Source organism: Schistocerca cancellata, chromosome 1 (genome assembly GCF_023864275.1).
Source record: "Schistocerca cancellata isolate TAMUIC-IGC-003103 chromosome 1, iqSchCanc2.1, whole genome shotgun sequence".
Lineage (NCBI taxonomy): Eukaryota > Metazoa > Arthropoda > Insecta > Orthoptera > Acrididae > Schistocerca > Schistocerca cancellata.
The window spans coordinates 1,245,012,068-1,245,037,336 of record NC_064626.1 but is presented as its reverse complement, the minus strand read 5'-3'; the positions used below and the strand labels follow the sequence as shown (position 1 = coordinate 1,245,037,336).

The following is a 25,269-nucleotide window of genomic DNA, read 5'->3' as shown; positions in this document are numbered from 1 at the left end:
GAACGTCTGCAATATCAGCAATATTGCCCGGTCGTATATCAGATTTGCCATGTATTGCAGTCGTGGTGCATCAATGTTGACGAAAACACTGTTACGGCCAAATATTGCTGTAAAATATAGCCTGTATGAAAGCACCTAAATCAGGCAGTCGCGTTGACTCAGTTATTGCTGATAACTATGACGTAAACTCCTAGTCAATCTTTGGCGTCTTACGCAAAGTACATCGTACTCACACACTTAAGCTTAAGGAAAGTCCAATATCCGCAGTGGCCTCGGTAGCGCAGTAGGCAGCGCGTAAGTCTCATAATCTTAAGGTCGTGAGTTCGATCCTCACCCGGGGCATTTATTTTATTCAATATTTCTGAACAGACAATTACCTTGTGCTTCGCGTTTAATTAGCACATGATATCTGTTATGCTGAACACGTACAACAAATAGTGCGTGTTGATTGTGACACAATGCTCGGAGAAATAAATCGAATGCTATACAAATTAAAGAATCCGTAGACAAAATGAGTGATGACATCTTTATTTCGACGAAACAACGCTAACCTTACCTCGCAACGAGAATTCTTCAAAATTTTATAACATATTAGATGCGTTAATACAGATAACCTTAATATTAAATACAACATACAATGATCCTCTCCATACATCAGTCTAAATGAAAGTTATACTAATAACAGTACTAATAACACTAAAATAGTCAAAACCAAATATGGTACTTGTAACACAGATAAAATTGCTGTATGGAAAGAAAGATTTGCTCAACAATAATTGCGCAATGTATACTTGCAACTTAGAACAGTCTTTCCACGTTACAGCTCTTCTGCATCCTCTAGTACACGAATTACGACCGAGCGGGGTGGCGCAGTGGTTAGACACTGGACTCGCATTCGGGAGGACGACGGTTCAATCCCGCGTCCGGCCATCCTGATTTAGGTTTTCCGTGATTTCCCTAAATCACTCCAGGCAAATGCCGGGATGGTTCCTCTGAAAGGGCACGGCCGACTTCCTTCCCCATCCTTCCCTAATCCGATGAGACCGATGACCACGCTGTCTGGTCTCCTTCCCCAAACCAACCAACCAACCAACTAATTACGACATTGAATAAGAACACCAGATAGTGTCCCCTAGACACAATGAAGAGCTTCCATCTCAGTAAAAGCAAAAAGCGGTTTCTTGAAATATAAGAAATTGAAAATCACTGAGATACTTGGACTTCTTCAAATACATGGTGCTGTCATAAAGTTTATATTTATGTGAACCATTTAGGGCAAATGTTCTTCTTAGATAGCGTCCATATCAACAGCAAAATAATCTACGATAAATAATTTTCTTTGATGGCATAAATACTGTAACTGGTACATCAGCAACAAATCTAAGCAGCATGCACAAGAATATTAAATTTATCGTAAAATCTGAGACCAATTGGAGCATTATTTTCTTAAATCTAGAAGAAAAACCATACTGGTAATATAATTTTCTTATTTATAGTAAATTAACAGACGCTAATGCGTCAACAGCACATACCGTCACCCAAACCAGCATAAGATGCCACCAGAATGAGATTTTCACTCAGCAGAGTGAAAATCTCATTCTGGAAACATCCCCCAGGCTGTGGCTAAGCCATGTCTCCGCAATATCCTTTCTTTCAGGAGTGCTAGTTCTGCTAGGTTCACAGAAGAGCTTTTGTTAAGTTTGGAAGGTAGGAGACGAGGTACTGGCAGAAGTAAAGCTGTGAGGACGGGGCATGAGTCATGCTTGGGTAGCTCAGTTGGTAGAGCACTTGCCCGCGAAAGGCAAAGGTCCCGAGTTCTCGGCCTGGCACACAGTTTTAATCTGCCAGGAAGTTTCATAAGATACCATATTTCATGTTCACATTGCATCTGCATAATCAACGAATGAAAGAACTTGGACAACAATAAGAACTCACTATCATTAAATTAAAGTTATAGCTTTAAATAATGGGTACAGGGATACTATGAAAACTCTTCACAAAAAATTAAAACAAATTAAACATCAGACAACAAATACTAGACAACACTGTAGTCATTACCAAAGTAAGTACAAAGCAAGACAAAATATGTTGCTATGACTTTTATTTAGGAAGCATATACTACAAAATAAAGAATTTAGAAATTAAAAAAATAATATTTTACACAAAGAACAAATTCCAAAAACTACCCATCCATAATTTGTGAAATAGTAGTTCTCTCTACAGGATATCAAGCATATATAATTTCTGAAGATGTTCCTCCTACTACATAATATGAGGTGGGAGAAGACCATTTCAAAGAAGACATAGATTCCATATGTCCAAATAACACAGTGAAATCCACATTTTCAGTGAACACAGCTTTTAATAGGCATTGAAAGTCGGCTCTAAATATTATATATCGTTCATTTTCTCAATTAGTACACTGAGATATTTTACCTTTTCTACCGAATATTGTCCGTCTGCTTTCTGTATTCTGACATCAATAAACAGTTTTTGCAGTGACAGTAAAAATAGACACCGACCTACTACCACAAGACAATAGCCATAAATTAATGCAACATTAAAATTAATTTAAAATTTCAACAAGCCATCACTTCATTAATTTATAATCCACTGCCAAATCACTTATTTACGTGAAACTGTGTTTTATAACTTGTCTATTACATAGTGTGCAATAACTAATATAATTCAAATTAGTAAGCTGTCATAATGCTGGATATTGTATCTAAGGATATTACGTATATAAAAGCTATCTCCCTTAACAATAGCTTTCGTCTTGTACAATATTTCACATGATATCCCTTTCCGTAACATTTTTGTGGTGAACAGTTTTTCATGAACTGTTTTAGTTTTAAGTAATGATTATCCAATGCATACTGCATGCACTAAACAATTCAGGTCTAGGCAACTTTCTGTTATAAGGCTAATGTACACATTGTAACATCTCTGACACACATTCTTTCCACTCTTTTGTCTTTGTAAGTCACCATCTTCGAGTACATACTTTCATGTGGCTGAAACATTGATGTGTGTGTGTGTGTGTGTGTGTGTGTGTGTGTGTTCCTCCACATTGTTTGTGTCTAGAAAATCAGAAGAATGTTCATCCTTGCCCATTATTCAAAAGAATATAAAGCTAATATAAACAAGAAGTAACAGTGACATAAAAATAACGCTGGATTTTCGATGTAAATAGCACAAAATGAATGCCAAGTTACAAGGTTATTTATGTTGTTTTACCTCAAGATTAGATTTGTTTAATGTTAAATAATCATTTTTGTAATATCTTTACTTACTGTAGGCCACCTCCAAATCAAGAAGTTTTCGCCATAACCGAAAATGTACAGAATAACTTAAATAAAACATTGTCACGAACAGCCATCTGATGATAAAACAGTATGTTCGAAACAGGTAAGGCTACTGTTTGTTTTTAACTAGTAGTATTACTAAGAGTGCTTGGTTACATTTTAAGACTTTCATTAATTAACTAATTTATTTAATGTTTTTGCTGGAAATGATGATGATGATAATTGGTTTATGGGGCGTTCAACTGCGTGGTTATCAGCGCCTGTACAGATTCCCAATCTTTCCACAATCCAATGACACCACTTTTCCCGAATGGTGAAGAAATGACGAAGACAACACTAACATCCAGTCCCCAGGCGGAAAAACTCCCCGAGCCGGACGTGAATCGAACCCAGGACCCCATGTTCCAAGGGCAGCAATGCTAGCCACGAGATAACGTGCTGCGGACTGCTGGAAATGGACAGATGTGATAGGTACAAGTAAGATGACGCGAATTAACATTTGGAAATCTGTATTTCAGCTGAGGAGTAGAGAATCAGGAGGAAGTTATCTTACTAAATTACAGTTTATTAGAAATCACTGGCTTTCGTTAGAAATTATTGGTATTGGATGGCAGCAACAAATAACGAAATTGCATTTTTCAGTATGAGCTGCTATTTCTTGGTCTTCCGTTTCTACTGTTCTCTCTTGCTTCTTGCATATATTGTAGATTGCCCGTCTTCCTGACGATTTCAAATATATTGCATCGTTTTATGTCTTGCCTTTCCCAGACTGATAAATCGTATGAATGTGTCTTAACTTTTATTAAATCTTCCCTCCATTATCAAGGGCAACATCAAAACTGCCTCCTTAGTATCTCGTCAACTGATTGTCATCTAATATATCCTCAATTTTACTTTCTGTTCTACTCTGTATTATATATTCTCATTAACAATTTGGATGCATGAAAGGTTAAGCTAGTTGTGCAGTAATTTGGAATTTATCGGCTCTGAAATTAATGCACGTTGAGTGGCTCTCCAGAGTGAAACTCAAAACAAATGATTTCTGTTCCCACCACAATTCGTCATCATATGGGAAAATATACACTGCACTAATTAAGACATACAGCAGGGGAGGAGGAAACAAAATGAAATTCCACAAGTTGATATGATATGCGATGTTACTTCAGTGATTAAAGGACACAGTAAAATTTACAACGAACTGGGCAGTAGACGTCCGTCGTTATGACGTTTCAACCCCGTCTGGCCGGGATATATGGACTGATTCTGCTGGAAAGAGTGTCATAATGCCATTGTATCTACTCCTGAGGCAAATTAGTCGACAAATATTGGAACTGGTCCTTGATATCCTGGGCAATGGGACCGAGATAGAGTAAATGTGCGAGGTGATCCTGCACGTGTTCTGATGGGGATCTGTCTGGATACAGGAGCACCTCAACATTATGCGGACAGCTCATAGAGACATGTGCCATGTGTGGACAAGCTTTGCCCTGTTGAAAACTGGCACTACGACACTGTCACATGAGAGGTAACGCATGAGGACACAGAAAGTCCGTGACATATAGTTGTGCCATCGACCTCCTTCATTCACCACCGCCTGTGGTCTAAAGCCATAACCAAAGACTCCCCACACCATGACTGCGGGAGTAGCATCGCTGTGCCACTCGAAAACAATGGAAGAACGGAAGAACGTGAGTTCTCCTGGTGTCGCCGCCCTACGCGCCGACGATGATTATCTGGGGTAGTCAGAACAACGACTCTTCACTGAACGCAATGCGATGCCATTCATCAGCAGTACATGCTTCCCAGTCACGGCACCATTCCCTACGCAAACCATTTGTGTTGTGGTTTGAATGGCAGCGTATGCATGGGATGGTAATTCCATTGTGCAGCTGCTACTAGTCTCTGATCAATGATGTGGGATGACACAGAATGTTGCCAGGAAACCATTACCGCCAGTCCATCCTCTGTCAATGGAGTCTCGGACGTGATGTGGAGGGGGGCTTGTGGTCAGTACACCACTCTCTAGTCGTTGTGGAGTTTCTTGATTTTTGGAACTGCTACTAATGGGTGGAGTAGCTTCTCAGTTGACCTCACGAGGTAGAGTGTACCCCATACCAGACGTTCCATGAAGGAAAAAAATCTCTGGCAGTACGGGTAATCTAACTTGGGTACTCTGACTGGTAGTCAGCCATGCTGATTAATCATCTATGGAAGAGGACATGTTGCGTTTAAGAAAACATTAAATGCAGATGGTTTTCAAACTATTTTTTCTACAGTTAAGGTAGAGTTCTAAGATGATAGAAGGAATATTGAACGAGTAAAAATGAACTGGTCCGAAAAAAAAAACCATCTGTCATCAGTGAACTGCTTCCCAGAGGTGAACTAACTTGTCTATCTATAGAGTGTCAGAGTAACAATGGAAAATGATAGCTGCTAACCAATCTAGCAGCAAACCTGTAGTCACAACACTGTAGGACCACTGAGTGGGTGCCGTTCGTAATAAATTAACTTCTCCCTCAAAATCAGAGATCAAATTGTGCCCCATACTACTACTAATGTAATCATCATTTATAGCATTTTTTTTAAATAACTGAGACGCGGAGTATCTCATGCTCTTCACCCTTTTTCTTGCATCTTGCATCATGTGAGAACGCCATTTTTGTTGCTCTCTGTAATATTAGGATGACAATAAGATCAGTTAGGCTGGGATATGTTTTATTTCTCAGATAAGGACTACCATCCTCTGCTAGCAATATTTAAAGCCCTTAAGTTTCAACATTTCACTGACGTTGGAAAGCGATTGTTTTGGTGACATGTCGATTATGCATATTTGCATTCTTTATTAGCTGAACTTTCCAATCTAAATTTCTTGTCACGAAGTCTGTTTACTGCTTTCGTTTAATGCAAAATATTCTGTTGTGTTACACATCATTTTATCATGATCCACTGTTACCAAACTGTTTCACTCACCAGTGATGACTCTGCATATGACTCCAAGAAAAGATCATAATAGTAAGTAACAGAGGCGTGTTGGCCAAGTGGGGGGTATGACATTAGCGAATATCGATATGCTAATGAGCATATTCCTTGATTGCACTCCTGTTGTGTGATGTATCCTGTTGAAGAACAATTACCTTTGGGAGGTGTGAATTTCAAACATTTTCTTTTGCAATGACTATTCTTTTCAAAGGATACATGCAGTGATAGCTGAGACAGAACTTAATATAACTTTTATATACATGATACATAAACTTATATATTACAACATTTTTGTAAACATTCTTGTTTTATTTCATAACACATCTGATAAACGGTAAGAGAAAATAAACTAGAATATAAAAAATTCATTTTGCAAATTTCAGAATAATAGCTAACTTTAACAATAGTAAGATTCTAATTTGTACAAAATGGCTGACTTGGTGTCAAGAGGGCATGCACTGGCACCTGGAGTTTTACTGCTTCATCTCAATAATGATGTATTCCAGAACTTCTTGTTCAGCAGTATTAACCACTTGCGTGCTGATATTTATTTGGATTACATGATTCCACATGTGTGTTTTCAGTCATTTTACATGTTATGGTAAAAATCGAGAGACTGTCCAAAATGGAGCCTGTAACACTACATGAAATAGAATTTAGTGCCAATGAAAGTGAATTCACTGATATGGTTATAGATGGCAAAGGGGCTTTAACTAGTGAAACTGATTTGTGTGCTGAAAGCAAAATAATAAATCCTACAGTCAGTCTCACTACCAGTAGAATGAGAGATCTAAACTCTGTAATGCTTCGCAGTGTAACGGAGACGATGAAGGAAATGTCAGCTAAATTACTATCTGAACTATCAACCTTCCATCATGAAATTTCAGCTAAAGAATAATTTCACAATGAGATACCCTCTCAAATAAAAGGTTTGAGAACCACAATGTTAAATTTAACATTACAACAAAATTATACGTTAACTCAACAAAAAACGTTAATTACTGAAAGATGCAGATCAGATGTTAAATATATCTGATATTATGTCACCTACACCAGAGACATAGTCCATTGAGCCTGAAGTGAACCCATCTGAGAATGCATTAGGAGAACATTTACCAGAATCACACTATAGTAAAGTTGTGACACAAATCAGTATTGTACGACAGAAGCAGTCCGATACAAAACAAACAAATTGTAATCTGTTACACGTAATAATAATATGTATCTGACACTGTACAATAAGGTATCTTGTAACAAAACAAATCATGCAGCTCTGTCACCCAAAAACATGTCCTATGGGGTTGGGACAGCATTTTCATTCCACTCAATTCTATTACTTGAATATTTGTCCAAAAACGAATGGTTGCAAGTGTTCACTGCTATTGCAAACAATAACACCAGTAACAATAGTGCCACGCCACATTTGTCTCCACCACCCCTGAGATTTTGTTGTCACCATATATCAAATGATGACAACATAAATCCTGTGACACAGATGGTGACGCCACTCTTATGCTATACTCGGTATGCAGAATGCAGTTCACCAAGTCTCATTACATGTAATAGACATGGTAACAGACTGGAGAAAATACCATTGTTATGACACCTATACAAACAGGAATATACACAAGACATTTTAAATGAAATTTTAGTACATTACTGTATTCTTAATGTGAAATGGTAAAGGAGGCTTGTCATGCAACATTTAAAAAATAATAAATTAAAAGTGATTACAAACGATAAGCTTTGGGGTCGATTGGGGGCAATGAATATAATGCACTAAGTCTGTTTGTTACAACAATGACTCTGAAATAAGGGATGGACTAATGACAGATCATTTTAAATGACATGTTCAGAATGAAGAGATTCTCCAAGCCACTGTACATGCAGTACAGTGTGACTATGGTTGTAACAGACACAGGTGATATGGTGGGTATTATGTTATCCGATTTGTTCAATTGGGTTTATGAGGTCGCAAAGGTACCCACATATTTTGTACAAAACTGTAAAATTATTGGAGTTACTGGTGTTAAATCATGTATTGTCAAGAAGCAAATTTTGGTGGAGGTTAAAATAGGAAATGCAGTGATATAATGCCTGTTCTTAGTTACAAAAGCATTGATAGCAGAAAGCATTCTTGGAACTGATTTCCAACAAGACAAAGACACAACAATCAAATTCTCTTCAGGTAAATGGTTTTTAAATGTCGATAACTGGAAGACAATAGTACATTTCACACAAACGAAATTTGAGAATGGTAAATACCGCAAAGTCTTAAGACAAGGACAGCATACACCACAATCACGCTCACACTATAACCAGGTTGAAAATATTGAAAATCAAGTAAATGGTAAAATTATAGTCTACTACTAAACAATTATTATTAAAGCATCTGGAAGTAGGCATAGTATTATCAACAGTACCAGCATCAACTGGACGTTCAGTCCCATGAGATCTATTGTCATAATATGTATCCATTCCATAGACCCAGAGAGTGGCAGCCACTAATCAGGTAAGCCACAAAATACATTGTACTGCTTGCTACAAAGTTTACTGCAGCAGGTCTGATCATTAAAAGAATAGTAAACAGTTGGGAAGCCTGCTGTTTTCTTTCCTGTTAGATTCAGACTTCACTTGTCAAACATGGAGAACATTTATACATGAATATAGCATTAAATAGATACTAATATCACACATTTAGACTGAAGGAAATATTTCTGCACGAATATTTTGAGAACATAACAGATTTACTAGGATCTATGCACAGAGCAATCAGGCAGTGGGTAGAGTACATAGAGCTTTTTGAATAGGTACAGAACAACTTGCCACAAAACAATCAATGGCAAGTTGTTCTCTACCCATTCAAAGAGCTCTAAATATTGTACCCACTTTTCCTGATTGCTGTATACATAGATACCAATAAATCTGTTAAATACTCAAAAGATCCATGCAGTGAGACTTCCTTCAGGCTGAAAGTGTGATATTAGTATCTGTTTAATGGCATATTCATGTATAAATGTTTTCCATGTTTGAGAATTCACTCCAGCTGAACTCAGAAGTGGGATGAAAGAAGAAAATGAATGGATAAATCATCTTACATGTCAATGCAGAAAAGAATCCTCATGAGAAGAGAAGGTAAGAAAATTCATAGTCTCACTCACCAAGCAGGATGCCTGAAAAATAAGTACTATGACAGAACATTCAGACATACGCGGAAATATCAAGTAGTGGAATACATTCTGTTAAAAATAACCCAAAATTTTCGCCTCTTTGTAAAAGAAGCTGTAATTGCAACTCTTTTACGCAGATGTATATAAGATAATGAATGTTCCACATGATGGAAGTTATTACCTAACTTATCCTAAAACGAATAAAATTAAAGGATTATATGCGTATCAGGACCTGAAGAAGTACTTGAGTAAATGAATGGTCCTTTGTATTGCATGTGATATTTTATGCTTAAATGTAATTATTAATTGTAGCCTGTGTCAGGTTTAACCAGTGTTGACAGTAGAAACCGCATTAACATATCTGAGAAAAATGTCTGTATAACTTGAAGGGATAGTATTGGATGTTCCAGTCGAAAGAGGCCCCAAAAACACGCGTTTCCTTGAATTAAATTTAAAGGAATTGCATAAAAATCAAGAAGTGAAATGAAATGAGCGCGTCATACCTTGTTCATGGGGAAATAAAGGTGAATCACGAAAGGTGCTGGAAGTGACCACCCACGACTTGTAAACACAGTTGAACACAATACTGCAGATTCTCGAATGTTGCTGCCAGAACCTCTTGTGTCACTGCATGGATTTCACGGATGATGTTCTCTCGTAAATCTTCGAAGTTGTGTGGTTTGTTCCTGTAGACCTCGCCTTTTAGGCCACTCCAAAGGAAAAAGACAGGTGGTGTTAAATCAGGTGACCTCGGTGGCCACAGTCCTTTCGAAATCACTCTGCCAGGGAAAAAATTATTCGACCTATCACAGCAGACTCGGAAAATTTGGTCCGCTGACGCGACACTATGATATTGAACACACCAACCTTTTGGGAATGAAGGGGTTGCTCAGTCAGTGCTTGTGGATTTTCGTTAGGCAACCAACGTGGCCGCGAGGCAGGTGCCTTACCACGGTTCGCGCGGCTCCCGCGTTGGAGTTCCTCCCTCGGGCATGTATGTGTTGTCCTTAGCGTAGGTTAGTTTAAGTTAGTAAGTACTGTGTAAGAGTAGGGGCCAATGACCTCATTAGTTTGATACCATAGTAACTTATAGCAAATTTCCAATTTACGAACGTTTATCTGAATTTATCAGCTGAAAACATTGTAACGTTGTTGCTTTAATTTGCTATGAAAGCGGTGCTGATAGACAATAAAAGCGGTTTAAAAGCTGTGAGCTGTTTGGGGAAGTTAGCCTTGCATTACTGAGCAACTGTTTCACCAGGTCTCCAGTCTAGCTTACCAGATTCCCAAGCAGACTAACATTAATTATAATCTTTTAATAGTCATACGACAACCGGTGATATGTATATAAAAAAGAGAATTTAAATAAAAATAAATAAATCAGTTTATATTTGGAAATTTATTTTAACATTGATCATTGAAATTTCAGCATATTAAACTCGAGTCATAACTAAGCTGGTGCCTTATTTAGGACTGTGAAAATGTGAGTTTGTAATCTTACGGAACACATCAAATATGGAGCCAAGATTGGGAGACTGCATACAACACTGCATTCATAAACAACACACGAAGAACGTTGAAACATATGCAAGACGGAATTATCCACAACCAACCGATTCAATTTTCACCCAAAGAAGTTACGTTCGTAGCGCAATCCTGTCTGTCATGTAATTACCACACACTGGTATACTAAATTCATACTAACTCTCTGTGAAATCTTCCCGAAAAGAGTAGCTGAGGGCACTTTGATGATTACACCACATGCTTCACGTGGTCAACTTGGTTTACACAATAATTTTGATAATTAAAATAAATTAGATCGAAAAGCAATTTACAAAAGAAAAACCTCGAACTGGTTACTAACGTCTTACTATTAACCTGATGGGTCAAACTATTGAATAAGCACGTGGTACTGGTCTCACGAAGTACACCCCACGTGGGTTGAATATAAAGAAAAGTCGCTATATTGAAAAATATTGTCAAGACGAGACGTTATAATCTCACGCACATTCGGATTTAAGATTGATGATCTTAGTTAGAGTTACTGATCAACACGTGGTTCCACTTTACTCAGAAAGTAGTGACAAAGTAACTACTGGAAGATATTCTGAACTTCACACTCGAAATACACTGCTTTGCAATTTAAGATAACATTAGATATTTTAGAGCTAAACCTGAAATAAGGGTGATTAAATTTTCAGTTAGGCTGAACTTAAGAAATCCATTGTCCTACGGGCTTAGCAGACACGCGCTTAGCCGGAGATCTTACCACTTCAGACACTCGCCGCGGACAGACTGACTTGGTCCCTTCCTGAGGGTGGCTCACAAATACAAACGGAAGTGGCCAGAGGGGCAGCTTCCTATACCAACATGACAAGGGACGGACAGGACCATACTAAGGATAGAAACCTCTTTGCTTTTAGAAAGCGTAGCTACCTGTTCCGACGTCGGTCCTACTGTTCTCTAGCAGACAGGCTTGTCTGCTACCCTCAAGCATGCAACTAGAAATACATTTGCTCATTCATCCTCTCACACAGAAGGGAAGGGGGATGACAGTAACTTATCATATACAGTATATAAAAGAAAGCGGATGTAGGTTCCGTATGAGACTGTGTGACATGAATTACATATAAACTGTGTTTTAAAGTGTAGTAGTGTGACAGATCGTTCTTGTTTATGCGTAAAAGTAACACGTTCCACTACTCAGTCTCCTCTCAGATAGTCAGTAACGCCACAGTACATTTAGAAGAGGAATTTATGCCGTAAATGACAACAGATTTAAGAAATTAACATGAAAGGAATCCAGCAGAGACCTTTCACCATAAAGTCTGAAAATGAGTCCGTGATCATATTGTGTCAGTTTATTTTACAGGTCCGTCTTGATCACACAAAAACTTTTACACTTCACTGTTACCAGTTTCAGCTACTGCCATAAATTGTTGTGTTGAAGATGTCAACGTCAAATTATACATACGAAACTGGTAATAGTAAAGCGTAAAAGTATTTGTGTGATCAAGACGGACCTGAAAAAATGAAGTGTTTTCTGAGAGTTTACATAGCCAGAGAGGTGGAACCACACCTCATCACTGAACCATGTGTACTGCAATATTCCTTGCCTCTGGACAACAAACTGCGGAAACCAACAGAATATGGAAGTCTTTTAGTCTTTGTCATTGACATTCAGATCCTGATTGACTGGAAATGGGAATGAGCGTTTGGCGTCATTGTCCAGGAGGCCCCTTACACGACAGGTCCGGGCGCCTTGGTGCAGGTCTTATTACATTCGACGCCACATTGGGCGACCTGGGCGCCGGATGGGGATGAAATGATGATGAAGACAGCACAACACCCAGTCCCTTCGTTTGATGCTTATTTCGTGAGATATTTGGCCCAGTCACGATTAATGGACCACCCCATACAGGGTGTTACAAAAAGGTACGGCTAAACTTTCAGGAAACATTCGTCACACACAAATAAAGAAAAGATGTTACGTGGACATGTGTCCGGAAGCGCTTAATTTCCATGTTAGAGCTCATTTTAGTTTCGTCAGTATGTACTGTATTTCCTCGATTCACCGCCAGTTGGCCCAATTGAAGGAAGGTAATGTTGACTTCGGTGCTTGTGTTGACATGCGACTCATTGCTCTACAGTACTAGCATCAAGGACATCAGTACGTAGAATCAACAGGTTAGTGTTCATCACGAACGTGGTTTTGCAGTCAGTGCAATGTTTACAAATGCGAAGTTGGCAGATGCCCATTTGATGTATGGATTAGCACGGGGCAATAGCCGTGGCCCGGTACGTTTGTATCGAGACAGATTTCCAGAACGAAGGTGTCCCGACAGGAAGACGTTCGAAGCAATTGATCCGCGTCTTAGGGAGCACGGAACATTACAGCCTATGACTCGCGACTGGGGAAGACCTAGAACGACGAGGACACCTGCAATGGACGAGGCAATTCTTCGTGCAGTTGACGATAACCCTAATGTCAGCGTCAGAGAAGTTGCTGCTGTACAAGGTAACGTTGACCACGTCACTGTATGGAGAGTGCTACGGGAGAACCAGTTGTTTCCGTACCATGTACAGCGTGTGCAGGCACTATCAGCAGCTGATTGGCCTCCACGGGTACACTTCTGCGAATGGTTCCTCCAACAATGTGTCAATCCTCATTTCAGTGCAAATGTTCTCTTTACGGATGAGGCTTCATTCCAACGTGATCAAATTGTTAATTTTCACAATCAACATGTGTGGGCTGACGAGAATCCGCACGCAATTGTGCAATCACGTCATCAACACAGATTTTCTGTGAACCTTTGGGCAGGCATTGTTGGTGATGTCTTGATTGGGCCCCATGTTCTTCCACCTATGCTTAATGGAGCACGTTATCATGATTTCATACGGGATACTCTACCTGTGCTGCTAGAACATGTGCCTTTACAAGTACGACACAACATGTGGTTCATGCACGATGGAGCTCCTGCACATTTCAGTCGAAGTGTTCGTACGCTTCTCAACAACAGATTCGGTGACCGATGGATTGGTAGAGGCGGACCAATTCCATTGCCTCCACGCTCTCCTGATCTCAACCCTCTTGATTTTCATTTATGGGGGCATTTGAAAGCTCTTGTCTACGCAACCCCGGTACCAAATGTAGAGATTCTTCGTGCTCGTACTGTGGACATTTTGAACATTTCCTGTAACAAAGTGTTTGAAGTCACGCTGGTACGTTCTGTTGCTGTGTGTTTCCATTCCATGATTAATGTGATTTGAAGAGAAGTAATAAAATGAGCTCTAACATGGAAAGTAAGCGTTTCCGGACACATGTCCAAATAACATATTTTCTTTCTTTGTATGTGAGGAATGTTTCCTGAAAGTTTGGCCGTACCTTTTTGTAACACCCTGTATACTTGGGCATCATCATTTGTTGCAGGTCGTGGTTGACGTTTCACATGTTGCTGAACACTTCCTGTTTCCTTAAATAACGTAACTATCCGGGGAACGGTCCGGACACTTGGATGATGTCGTCCAGGATACCGAGCAGCATACATGGCACAGGTCCGTTGGGAATTTTGACCACAATAGCCATACATCAACACGATATCGACCTTTTCCGAAATTGGTAAACTGTCCATTTCAACACGGGTAATGTATCACGAAGCAAATACCGTCCGCACTGGCGGAATGTTACGTGATACCACGTACTAATACGTTTGTGACTATTACAGCGCCATCTGTCACAAAGCGAAAAAAGTGGTCCAACTAAAACATCCATATTTCTTTACGTACTTCAGTAACGTGTAGTAAAAAATGGGGGTTCTTATTTAAAAAATCGCAATTGATATCCGTTTGACCTATGGCAGTGCCATCTAGCGGGCCAACCATAACGCCATCTGGTTTCCCCGTTCAAGCTAGACGAGTTTCGTTCTTTGTAGTTTTTTCGTTAGGCTTATTTCGTGAGATATTTGGACTGATCACTATCAATGGACCAGCCTGTATACTGTCTTCGAACATCATGAAGAACCTCGAAGAAAACGATTTATTGACACATAAACAGCACGGATTCAGAAAATATCGTTGTTGTGAAACCCAACTAGCTCTTTATACTCATGAAGTAATGAGTGCTAACGACAGGACATGTCAAATGGATTCCGTATTTTTAGATTTCCAGAAGGCTTTCGACACCGTTTCTTCTATCCATACTGCGTGCAAATGGAATATCGCCTCAGTTGTGTGACTGGATTCGTGATTTCCTGTCAGAAAGGTCACAGTTCGTAGTAATAGACGGAAAGTCATCGAGTAAAACAGAAGTAATATCCGACGTTCCCGAAGGAAGTGTTATAGGCCCTCTATTGTTCCTGATCTATGTTAACGACATAGGAGAGTAGCCATCTTAGATTGCTTGCGTATGACGCTGTTGTTTACCGTCTTGTAAAGTCAGCAGATGACCAAAACGAATTGCAAAATGACTTAGATAAGATATCTGCATGGTGCGAAAAGTGGAAATTGACCCTGAATAAAGAAAAGTGTCAGTTTATTCACATCAGTACTAAAAGAAATCTGCTAAATTTCGATTTCGCGATACGTCATACAAATCTGAAGGCTGTAAATTCAATTAAATACTTAGGGATTACAATTAGAAATAACCTAAACTGGAATGATCACATGGATAATGTTGTGGGTAGAGCAAACTAAAGACTGCGATTCATTGGCAGAAGGTGCAGCAAGTGTACTAAAGAGACTGCTTACACCACGCTTGTCTGTCCTATTATGAAGTATTGCTGTGCGGTGTGGGGTCCGCATCAGGTGGGAATGACGGATGACATCGAAAAAGTTCAAAGAAGGCAGCTCGTTTTCTATTATCGCGAAATAGTGGAAACAGATATGATATGTGAATTGGAGTGGAAATCATTAAAACAATGGCGTATTTCGTTTCGACGGGATCTTCTCATGAGATTTCAGTCACCAGTTTTCTCCTCCGATTGCGGAAATATTCTGTTGGCACCCACCTACATATGGAAAAATGATCATCACGATAAAATAAGTGAAATCAGGGCTAGCACAGAAAAATTTAAGAGCTCGTTCTTCCCGAACGCCGTTCGAGAGTGGAACGGTAGAGAGACAGCTTGAAGGTGGTTCACTGAATTCTCTGCTAGGCACTTTATTGTAAATAGCGGAGTAATCACGTAGATGTAGATGTAGAAATAGGTCGTGAAAATGTTTCGCGCAGAAAAACTAATAACTATAAGTAGTAACGTGTAATTGTAAAAAATCCCACAGGGACTGTGCCTTGACCTTTAGAATGATATCCAGAGCCCTACTGCAAAAGGTAGAGAAGCAAAATTGACGAGTACCAAGCAGCGTCCAGGGAAAGTAGATTGCATCCAGAAGAAATTTTTAACTTGAAAACAAGTGTAAGTTCAGAACCCTTGAGAATTGTCGCAGGAGTTCAGCTGGACGGTGTCCTCTCACCGGTTCTCCTCAATTTGGTTTAGACACGAGAGGGTGCGATAAAGAAATAGAAGAGCAAAGCATCAGAGGAATCCATGTTGGACAAGGAAGAGGATGTTTTGAAGTGCAACTCTCGTTTTTGCTGACGACATTCCAATAATTTGTAAGGACGAAACAGACGTGACGGTATTGACAGCAGCTCTTCATAAAATCGGGGCTTAAGACAAATTACTAATGTCATACGAAAAAACTGAATACATTGAACATAAGCACAATACAGAAAAATGTATACAAACACAGTATGGGAACATTAAAAGCGTTAAAAAGTTGAAGTATTTGGCATAATGTATACAAGCAAACGGATTGTGTACAGCGCGAAAAGAAAATGGAGTTAGCATACGAACTCACCCAAAACCGGTATTACAAAACATCTTATTGTTCTAGGCAAAAGTTGGATATTACGCAACAGCAATTAAACCAGAAGCTCTACACTGAAGAAAAGAGGAGAACAAGAACAACTGGAAAAGAAAGAAAGAAAAATTATCAGAAAAAATTTAGAACCACAAAAGAACAAACCCAACTTCTGGACGAAGAGGGGACATGAATATCCATACAGAAATATAGTAACAGTCATATTCACAGAATGAATGACAATAGGCTAACCAAGGAAACTTTCAGTTTCATTTCGAAATTACAAAACTCCACGAGATGGCTGTAAGAGGCAAGAAGGGATTTGTGAAGACTTAACATCACAGGAAACACCATACAGGACAGGGAAAATTTCAGGCTCCTGATCGTTACTGCAACATTTCCTGTTCAAGAACATAAACCACAGCCTAGGAGAGTGATGTCAAAAGATCAGAAGTAGGCCATCGCTCAAAGTATGAAGAAGTTCTGGAAACATACGAAGCAAAAACTTGTACCACAGTCACAGGTTCTTTTTCCTCAATTATTTGCTAGACGTATTCCATTCTCTGTGTTCTTCTATTGTTTTTACCCTTTACACTTCCCTCTGGTACCGTGGAAGTTGTGCCTCATATCTTAGTAGACGTCGTATAATCCTGTCCCTTCTCGTCAGTGTTTTCCATATATGCCTTTCCTCGCCGATTCTGCGGAGAACCTTCTCATTCATCTCCTTCACTAATTTTCAAAGTTCTTCTGTAGCACGACATCTGAGATGCTTCGACTCCCTTCTCTTACGGTTTTTCCACAGTCCATGTTTCACTATCACACAACAATGTGCTGCAAACGTACGTTCTCAGAAATTTCTTCCTCAAATTAAGGCCTGTGTTTGGTACTAGTAGACTTCTGCTGGTCAAACAATCCAGAATGAGATTTTCACTCTGCAGCGAAGTGTGCGCTGATATGAAACTTTCTGGCAGATTAAAACTCTGTGCCGGCCCGAGACTGGAACTCGGGACCTTTGCCTTTCGCGGGCAAGTGCTCTACCAACTTTTTTTTTTTTTACCCTTAGGATTGACAGTCTGTCGCGCTGACCCCTTTTTTATTTATTTATTTTATATGAAGGAAGGTAGGAGAAACAGAAAACTCTATTATTCACAAAATAAACATAGTACAGTACGTCCTGACACATGATAACTGTACGGGATGGAACCTCGCTGCCATCCTACCATGCAGCATGAAATAACAACAAAATCAAAGTGGGGCCACCTCCGGCACCCTAAAGAAAAGTATTTATGGATATGAAAACAAAATTTGAAGTACATCCATTTGCTAACTGTTGAAGCCTGTGTTTTTCGTAGGTCGCATACTCGCATAGTGTTCTTAGTCGATCACTGAGCTACACAAGCACGACTCACGCCCCGTCCTCACAGCAGGTTCGCAGGGGAGCTTCTGTAAAGTTTGGAAGGTAGGAGACGAGATACTGGCAGAAGTGAAGCTGTGAGTACCGGGCGTGAGACGTGCTTGGGTAGCTCAGTTGGCAGAGCACTTGCCCGCGAAAGGCTAAAGTCCCGAGTTCGAGTCTCGGGCCGGCACAGAGTTTTAATCTGCCAGAAAGTTTCAGTCTAGTAATGGCCAAATCCTATAATTTAAAGAAAGTTCATAAATTATGACATGAATTGCTTCTAATGTGTAAGTGTTGGTATTGTATAAAAAACTAAACACTGGCATTCCACACTAAATCCATTGAAGAAGCGTTGATACAAGGGATGCCGGCCGGTGTGGCCGAGCGGTTCTAGGCGCTTCAGTCTGGAACCGTGCGACCACTACGGTTCTTAGAGCCATTTGATACAAAGGATGAAACAACTAAATATAGACTGTAGCAAGAAGGAAGAGTTTCAATGAATAAAACGAATGTTTATACAACTTATTTAATTAACACAGATGTTATCGCATTCAAGCTGTTAATGTTTATGTTTTAGAAAACCGGTTTCGATCTTCAAAGAGGTTATCATCAGATCTACAGTCCTTGATGACGGTACGAATCGTGCTAGCCTGGAGCAGGTCCGTCCGAGCTGGTGTGGAGTAGTTACAATACTATCAGATCACTGTGTTTTGTGCAACAACGTTCCGAAAATTTTGAATATTTCATCTACATCTACATCTACATTTATACTCCGCAAGCCACCCAACGGTGTGTGGCGGAGGGCACTTTACGTGCCACTGTCATTACCTCCCTTCGCTGTTCCAGTCGCGTATGGTTGGCGGGAAGAACGACTGTCTGAAAGCCTCTGTGCGCGCTCTAATCTCTCTAATTTTACATTCGTGATCTCCTCGGGAGGTATAAGTAGGGGGAAGCAATATATTCGATACCTCATCCAGAAACGCACCCTCTCGAAACCTGGCGAGCAAGCTACACCGCGATGCAGAGCGCCTCTCTTGCAGAGCCTGCCACTTGAGTTTGTTAAACATCTCCGTAACGCTATCACGGTTACCAAATAACCCTGTGACGAAACGCGCCGCTCTTCTTTGGATCTTCTCTATCTCCTCCGTCAACCCGATCTGGTACGGATCCCACACTGATGAGCAATACTCAAGTATAGGTCGAACGAGTGTTTTGCAAGCCACCTCCTTTGTTGATGGACTACATTTTCTAAGGACTCTCCCAATAAACCTCAACCTGGTACCCGCCTTACCAACAATTAATTTTATATGATCATTCCACTTCAAATCGTTCCGCACGCATACTCCCAGATATTTTACAGAAGTAACTGCTACCAGTGTTTGTTCTGCTATCATATAATGATGTATTCGCAATACATTACATTTGTCTATGTTAAGGGTCAGTTGCCACTCCCTGCACCAAGTGCCTATCCGCTGCAGATCGTCCTGCATTTCGCTACAATTTTCTAATGCTGCAACTTCTCTGTATATTACAGCATCATCCGTACATGTACTTAATGCGGATAATGACCACACTTTCAAACTTATGAGAAAAAATATTGTTTACTAGCAATTACGTTTGTAACGGCCTTGCCGCTGTGGTAACACCGGTTCCCGTCAGGCCGCCGGAGTTAAGCGCTGTCGGGTTTGATTAGGACCTGGATGGGTGACCGGTTGGGCTGCCGAGCGCCGTTGGCAAGCGGAGTGCCCTCGACCATTGTGAGGCCAAGTGAGGAGCTACTTGGACGCAGACGTAGGGGCACTAGTCATGGAAACCCAACGGCCGCGAGAGCGGTGTGCTGACCGCGTGCCCCTCCACATCCGCATCCGGTGACGCTTATCGCCTGAGGACGACACGGCGGTCGTCGGTGCCGCTGGGCCTTCCGAGGTCTGTTCGGATGGAGTTTAGTTGGAGAAATTACTTCTGCGCCTGGATTTATCTGTCGATACCGGACGTTGAAACACGTATGTAACATAGCAGCAATGGTGAGGCACGTTAAAATCTTTGACCAGAGAGCCTATAATCGTAGTTAGTCTGCGCTTGACCGCGCGAGTGTTGCAACCAGTTGGGCAGTACTCGTCGAGTTGAGCAGTACTCGTCATGTAGAGCAGTTGAGCAGTAGTCGTCATGCAGAGCGGTCGGTCAGTAATAGCAGCCCAGTGCGGTTGTGTGATGTACCCTGTCGGCAATACTGGTCAAGAGGCTGAATGAGGTATATTGTTAATTAAGGTAATCATCAGATAATGTAAAGTTTATTTATTGTAATTAATTTCCAACAAGTGCCCCAATAATAATTTTGATTTCAAAAGCAGTTTTACAAAAAAAAAAAATTATTTAATTGAATTAACGATTTCGTTCCACTTCCCTTAAAGAAAATTTTCAGTTAAATTACAAAAAAAAAAGGAATATTATTATTTGCAATGCAGTTCCTCCAAGCTGTGCGCAAGAATAAGAGCAGAAATTTGACTAGCAGTTACAATGAGGTAAGAATTTAATTCTGATTTTTGCACAGGGCCAAAGACCGATATTTCGGTTTAATTGAAATTTCATTATCACTGAGATTTTCTTATCACTGAATTGACTTTCATTTTTTGTGAGGAGCTTATACTTGGGTGAGATTGCTAATTTTTGTCTAATGGTCATTGTCATTGAATTTATTTGCTGGGAGATTACGTTAGGTTGTATTCTTGTTAACATTCAAATTATAGTCTTTCAACATTTTTGTGGGAAAGTTTCACTTGGCTCCATTTATATTAAATAATTGTCATATGAAATTTTTGTGGGGAGGTTACAACGTGGAGATACATTAAGGGGCTCCGGAAAGGCTCAAAATCATGAAAAGTTCAATTTTTACTTTTTTGCGTTTTCTGAATATGCAGACTATTACCTTTTAATAGATATACAATTGATTCAATTCCGAAGACTACAACTATTTTTAAATTTTTTTTTGAAATGTGTTCTACATGGGCGTGACCCACTGTGGCGCTGTGCGATATGTTAATCACCTTGGTGACGGTGATTCTAAAAGTTTCAAACAAGTTCAAGGACTGAAGCCCTATGGTGATGATGTTGTAGTGCAGAAATTTGAGTGTATTGGACACGTACAGAAGCGAATGGGAACAAACCTTCGGCGACTGAAAGCTTCGTACAAAAAACAAAAACTCAGTGATGGTAAAGGGTTGGATGGGAAGGGAAGGTTAACTGACAATGTAATTGACAAAATACAGAACTACTATGGAATGGCTATTAGGCAAAATACACAAAGTGTCGACGAAATGAAGAAGGCTGTTTGGGCTCTTTTTTTTTCATACTTCTTCAACCGATGAAAATCCCCAACATAGCCTGTGTCCCAAAGAAGAAGACAGTTGGTGTAAATATAACAAAGGATTGCTAACTGGTGAAGTGTACACTCATGAGCATAGTCTGCCACATGCAATAATGGAGGAGATAAAACCTATTTTCAGAGACTTAGCAGCACCTGAACTGTTGAAAAAGTCTATTCACGGAAAAACTCAAAACCCCAATGAAAGTGTAAATAGTGTTATATGGTCGAGAATCCCCAGGAATGTATTGGTTGGAATAGAAACACTTCACTTTGGTGTGTATGATGCTGTTGCGACTTTCAATTATGGCAACATTGTAAGGTGCAAGGTATTTAGAAATATGGAAATGAAGATAGGTTCTAACATGGTACGAGCGATGCTTGCTTTAGACAAGGAACGCCTTCGGGCTGCAGACAGGGCTGTAAAGAGTCTAGAAATACAAGCAAGAGTAAACAGGAGGAGGAACAAGAGGAAGCTGGAAGAGGAGTTTGCAGAGGATGAAGATAATCCATCCAATGGACCTGGAATGCACTAAAAAGTTAATCCAATCTTTGTCGCTCGATTCCCAAAACTTTTATTTTCTCATACTAATTACATGTTTTCTAAGGATCTTCCAAACATATTTGTTTCAAACTTTCAGTAAATGTTACACAGTACCTTCTGCATAATTTAACACAGCCTTTTTCCAAAAAACTGTGTATTTTTGAATATATAAATAAAAAATTGCAAAAAAAATGTTGTGAATTTTCATTACAATTGAAAAAAAATCATCTTTAATAACTGAACTAAAATTTTGTAAAATCCCTGTGTTAAGTTGTAGCCCATATTCCAATAAATAATCTGTAAAAAGTTCAACTTCCTACCTCAAATACTTTGTGAGGAAAGATGTAATGTATAAGCGTTATTTTAACATTGCAAGTATAGGGCGTTCCGGAGCCCCTTAAATGTCAACGTCTTCTTATCTGTCGGGGTCAACGCCCTGGTTCAGCGGCACACTGCTGACCGGCGGTGCATTCGCAGTGGAGGTTGTTATCACAGCGCGTGGCGGCCGGCGCGGCGGTGGGAATGCGACCCAGACACGTTGCGTCACGCAGGGTAATTGCTTCCGGCGGGTAACGGTGCCGAGCGAGGAAGCCGCCCGCTGCCATTCACCGCAACAGCTTCCGGCCTACAGCAGCGCCACCGATTCCCGCTTCTGTCCGTCTTGCGCCGTCGAGGGAAGGCGCAGTCGGTACACACACTTAAAACTGCTTCAAACGCGGCAATGTGCTTGCTCACTCCTATTACCCATTTCATAATGGCTGGTCCCTGATTCTGAGCTCATATTCTGGTCACATCGTACGACGAACATAGTCGCAGTGAGTTTGTTATCACAGCCTTGCCGGAATGGTGGAAATGTTTACCTTCATTTGGTGTATGAATATTACATTGTAGCCGAAAAGGGGGTGGCATACACGGTAATATTTAAGACAAAGCGTGTTTTTTCTATCAATTTTTGGAGAGCGTCAAATTTGAGGAGTCACAGAAGTCAAACCGCAATTAGGAGAAAATTTTCCGTTGCACAGTTTAAAGACACAACCTTACTCAACTTCCAGACGAATTGTCGTTGCTTTCCAATTAGTTGTCTTGTTATTATTTTTTTTTATTTATTTTATGGCCTTCATTGGACCACTGTAGTCAAAAATACAAAGTTCTAAACAAGTTGTTACAAATGGATACAATTTGGTTCGACAATAACTTAATATATTTAGGTAATATAATTATTAGAGGCTATTCTTATATGAAAGGTGTTTTGCTCTTCTGTCTGCCCAACTACAGTGACCGGACTAAAATTATGCATCAGCCAAGATGCTTTTAACTACGACGGACTGGGGCCATAAGTTTTGCTTCTATCCTTCGATTGTCTTGTTAACTAATCAAACACTGTTTTTTAGCCTTGTTTCACAATTTATTATTAATGTTATTGCACAACTTAGGTTTCGGGTTGTAAGCCCATTTTCAAGTACATTACTGATTTCCCAAGACGATAATTCACAGATAAACACGATGACAAGACAAAGATAACCTCGGCTTCTTAAGCTATCGATCCATAGCTTAATGTTCAATTACATCAGTGACTATTTTTTAATAAATTACATACATTTTACACACTCACCAATTATACTACAGTGACCGGACTAAAATTATGCATCAGCCAAGATGCTTTTAACTACGACGGACTGGGGCCCAAAGTTTTGCTTCTATCCTTCGATTGTAATCACATCTAAAAAGAGGTGAATAATTGAATTGGGTTTGCTCGTTTGATAATAAGCGTGGAGATTATACCCATCTGTATTTTTTTTAATTTCTAAAATTTCTATTTGGTCGAGCTTGCCCCCTTTTTTCTGTGTGTAGGAGTTTTACATCTACTGTGCATCTGTATTATTGTTCAGGACATGTTCTGCAAAGGCTGAATCAGGCTTCCTCAATCTCCAGCTTCTGTGGCGTTCCTTAGGCCTGGTACAGATTGACCTCCCCGTATGTCCCATGTAACAAGACCGACACTCGCGGCATGTGATTATACAGGGTTATTACAAATGATTGAAGCGATTTCACAGCTCTACAATAACTTTATTATTTGAGATATTTTCACAATGCTTTGCACACACATACAAAAACTCAAAAAGTTTTTTTAGGCATTCACAAATGTTCGATATTTGCCCCTTTAGTGATTCGGCAGACGTCAAGCCGATAATCAAGTTCCTCCCACACTCGGCGCAGCATGTCCCCATCAATGAGTTCGAAAGCATCGTTGATGCGAGCTCGCAGTTCTGGCATCTTTCTTGGTAGAGGAGGTTGAAACACTCAATCTTTCACATAACCCCACAGAAAGAAATCGCGTGGGGTTAAGTCGGGAGAGCGTGGAGGCCATGACATGAATTGCTGATCATGATCTCCACCACGACCGATCAATCGGTTTTCCAATCTCCTGTTTAAGAAATGCCGCACATCATGATGGAAGTGCGGTGGAGCACCATCCTGTTGAAAGATGAAGTCGGCGCTGTTGGTCTCCAGTTGTGGCATGAGCCAATTTTCCAGCATGTCCAGATACACGTGTCCTGTAATATTTTTTTCGCAGAAGAAAAAGGGGCCGTAAACTTTAAACCGTGGGATTGCACAAAACACGTTAACTTTTGGTGAATTGCGAATTTGCTGCACGAATGCGTGAGGATTATCTACCGCCCAGATTCGCACATTGTGTCTGTTCACTTCACCATTAAGAAAAAATGTTGCTTCATAACTGAAACAAGTTTCGCACTGAACGCATCCTCTTCCATGAGCTGTTGCAACCGCGCCGAAAATTCAAAGCGTTTGACTTTGTCATCGGGTGTCAGGGCTTGTAGCAATTGTAAACGGTAAGGCTTCTGCTTTAGCCTTTTCCGTAAGATTTTCCAAATCGTCGGCTGTGGTACGTTTAGCTCCCTGCTCGCTTTATTCGTCGACTTCCGCGGGCTACGCGTGAAACTTGTCCGCACGCGTTAAACCGTTTCTTCGCTCACTGCAGGCCGACCCATTGATTTCCCCTTACAGAGGCATCCAGAAGCTTTAAACTGCGCATACCATCGCCGAATGGAGTTAGCAGTTGGTGGATCTTTGTTGAACTTCGTCCTGAAGTGTCGTTGCACTGTTATGACTGACTGATGTGAATGCATTTCAAG

The 25,269-nt window shown here is 40.1% G+C and overlaps 1 non-coding gene across 1 annotated transcript; it reads left to right on the top strand.

Annotated features, from left to right (window-relative positions):
• The first annotated feature begins 269 nt into the window (after nucleotides 1-269).
• Trnam-cau (transfer RNA methionine (anticodon CAU)) lies at nucleotides 270-342 on the top strand. The gene has a single exon. It is a non-coding gene; the product is annotated as a tRNA-Met (tRNA).
• Nucleotides 343-25,269: the final 24,927 nt, after the last annotated feature.